The sequence below is a fragment of the Euleptes europaea genome, chromosome 16, assembly GCF_029931775.1.
Source record: "Euleptes europaea isolate rEulEur1 chromosome 16, rEulEur1.hap1, whole genome shotgun sequence".
NCBI lineage: Eukaryota > Metazoa > Chordata > Lepidosauria > Squamata > Sphaerodactylidae > Euleptes > Euleptes europaea.
Window position 1 is genome coordinate 10,909,304 of NC_079327.1, and position 3,244 is coordinate 10,912,547.

Here is a 3,244-nt window from a genome sequence, read left to right on the forward strand (position 1 = left end):
AGACCATTGGTCCATCAAAGTCAGTATTGTCTACTCATGGCAGCAGCTCTCCAGGGTCTCAGGCAGAGGTCTGTTCAGATCACCTATTTGCCTAGTCCCTTTAACTGGAGATGCCGGGGATTGAACCTGGGACCTTCTGCAGGCCAACCAGATGTTCTACCACTGAGCCACGTCCCCTCCCCCCATGATGGTGCACTGCAGCAGTAGAAACCTCCAAAAGCGATGGTTTTCAAACATTCTGCCCGCTCACGTATCAACTCTTGTGCTGAGGAAGCTGCTTAAAAACACCTGTAGAAAATTCTGGGGCATGGTGAGGGGTGAAACCCTACGTCGCCCTATTGCCCTGTATGACTGCAAGGGTTGCCAACCTCCAGATGGGCTCTGGTGATCACCCAGAACAACAGCTGACCTCCAGTTCCCCTGGAGAAAATGGCTGCTCTGGAGGGTGGATTCTGTGGTGTTACACCCTCCTGAGGTCCCTCCTCTCCCTATGCCCCATCCACCCCAGGCTTTACCCCAAAATTTCCAGGAATTTCCCAACCTGAAGTTGGCTTCCCTGATGGAGGAAACCCCTTAGAATGCTTAGTTGAGGAAAGATGGCAAGATCAGTGAGTGCTGGACAATTTGTATTTCATAAAAGTTGGTCCATAGTTATTGAATTTCTCACTGAATCATCTCCAAGCTTTCAAGAACCCCAGTATTTATGTCATATAAGTTATAAATAAAAGCCATTTTTGTGCACAACATTTGAGACAGGAGTAATCGTCTTCGGAGTCTGAGAGAAGCATAGTGTGAACTATGTTTAAAAGGTAGTGAGTGTGGGGGGAAACTGCACAGGATTACTCCAGGTGAACTGATCTCTATCAGCTGGGGATCAGTAGTAACACCAGGAGATCTCCAGCCACCACCTGGAGGTTGGCAACCCTAATTCATGGTAAAGATGAGCAAGCTACTCACCTGAAACTATGGTAAAGATGGAATTCTAGACAGGGAGGGGGGGAAGAGGAGGCGGGGGAGAGATATATTAAAGCTTTCAATAAACGTACGTTAAATAAAGTTAGAAAGTACCATGCAACATAATGATGAAGTCTAAGGAAATGGCTGTCTAACATGTGGTCACCACATGCCTATTTCTGGAACGTGTTTTAAAGCCAGACTGTCTACTGTATATTTTCCTGGTTTGCTTTTCTGCCAGGAAGTCCAGCTAGGGTCGGTTTCCTGGATTTGCGTGAAGAGCCCCCTTCCTTCTCTTAAGTCCTTCTCAAGAACATGAGTCTAATCAATACAGTATGGCTTTATGGGGGAGATGAGTGTGTGTATGTGTGTGGGGTTGGGACGGTATAATGAGCTTTCAGTCTCCCCTTGTGTAGCCTAAAGGAACAGAACTAACAATAACATTTATTGGCAAGTAGTTATTTTCCAGCTGCCTCAGAGCATGGCAAGAGCTACGTGATGAGATCTCTCTGACCTTGGAATATATTTATGAATATATATATATATATATAGTAATGAATAACATTTGAGAGACAAAGCCAAACCTGCACATTTCTCCATCAAGTAATTCATTTGTAAAAACTTGGGTGGGCTTCTTCTTTTTCTTGGAGTGCTTTTTATAGCTCCGTTGCTATGGACTTGGCTCAGAACTGGAACATCTGCATAAGGAATATATTTAAGCCTCTATTAAGTGAGTATTACCATTTCGCTGTGGTGAAGGGGGGGGGGGCTTCTATCTTAATTTGAAATTTATCCAATGTATGTTGGCAGTAAAACTTGTAAAACGGAGTGGCTGGGTAACTAAAGCCAGAAGAGTCCATTAACGTTACTGGGTTCATTTCCTTCAGGTGAGAATTCCTTCCCTGGTGTGCTGTGAGCTTTAATCATGGCCAGATAATATTGTACTCTGTAGCCATGAAGAAGAAGAGTTGGTTTTTATATGCCGACTTTCTCTTCCACTTAAGGGAGAATCAAACCCGCTTACAATCACCTTCCCTTCCCCACAACAGACTTCCTGTGAGGTAGGTGGGACTGAGAGCGTTCTAAGAGAGCTGTGACTAGCCCAAGGTCACCCAGGTGGCTTCATGTGTAGGAGTGGGGAAACCAACCCGGTTCTCTAGATTAGCGTCTGCCACTCATGTGTGTGAGTGGGGAATCAAACACGGTTCTCCAGATCATATGTGCCCCTGTGTCTCTCATATCGAGGAACATTCCCAGCAACTGCCCTGTCAAGTCTGTCTGTCTGTCTGTCTTTTTAAAGGCCAAATGCACCTATCTAATTCTGGTATCACTATGCTGTTGGTTTTCCATTAAGTTTCTGTGTTGGGCCGAGGTTTAAGCCGTTCAGTCCAGGAATATCTTTGCCTGCCTGTTGTTGTTTTGAGCAATACATGACAATTTAGATTCTAAACAAGGTTTTTTGTAACTCTTAAACAGGCATAACAACCGCGGCATCATTTTCTACCAGACTAACAATACAATCCTATGCAGAGTTACTGAGGTCTAAGCCCAATGAAATTAATGATTAACTCTCCTTAGGATTGCACTATAAATCTCCCCGCAGGCTCTGTTCTTGTATCTTAAAAACATCACATGAACACATGAAGCTGCCTTCTAAATCAGACCTTTGGTCCATCAAAGTTGGTATTGTCTACTCAGACCGGCAGCGGCTCTCCAGGGTCTCAGGCGGAGGTCTTTCACATCACTTACCCACCTAGTCCCTTTACCTGGAGATGCCAGGGATTGAACCTGGGACCTTCTGCACGGCAAGCAGATGCTCTACCACTGAGCCTCGGCCCCTCCCACATCTGTCCTGTACAAAATAATCTGATCCTCATCAGTAAGAACTCCCAATCTCCAGAAAATGGCTGCTTGGGAGGGTAGGCTTTATACCCCACTGAGATCCCTCTCCTCCCCAAACCCCACCCTCCCCAGACTCCACCCCCCCAAAAATCTCCAGGTATTTTCCAACCTAACACTGGCAACCCTACAGTCACAGTGGAAAAGTGAGTTGAGAGCTTATGTGTTGGGAGGCGTTTTCATGGTTTGGCGTGACATCCTTGAGCTTGTTCGCTTCCTAAGGTTGCCAGGTCCCCTCTCTCCTCCAGCGGGAGATTTTTGGGGTGGGGATCGTACGTGTGCGGCTGTGAGTGACGCAGTCCTGCCACTTCTGGTTAACTTCTGGAAGCGCCACGGCACAGGACGATTTACCACTCGAACCCCAGTTTGAGTGGTAAATCATCCCTTCACC

General features: G+C 46.2%; 1 non-coding gene across 1 annotated transcript; it reads right to left on the bottom strand.

Annotated features, from left to right (window-relative positions):
* Window positions 1-2,721: 2,721 nt before the first annotated feature.
* On the bottom strand, window positions 2,722-2,787 carry TRNAG-GCC (transfer RNA glycine (anticodon GCC)). The gene has a single exon. It is a non-coding gene; the product is annotated as a tRNA-Gly (tRNA).
* Window positions 2,788-3,244: the final 457 nt, after the last annotated feature.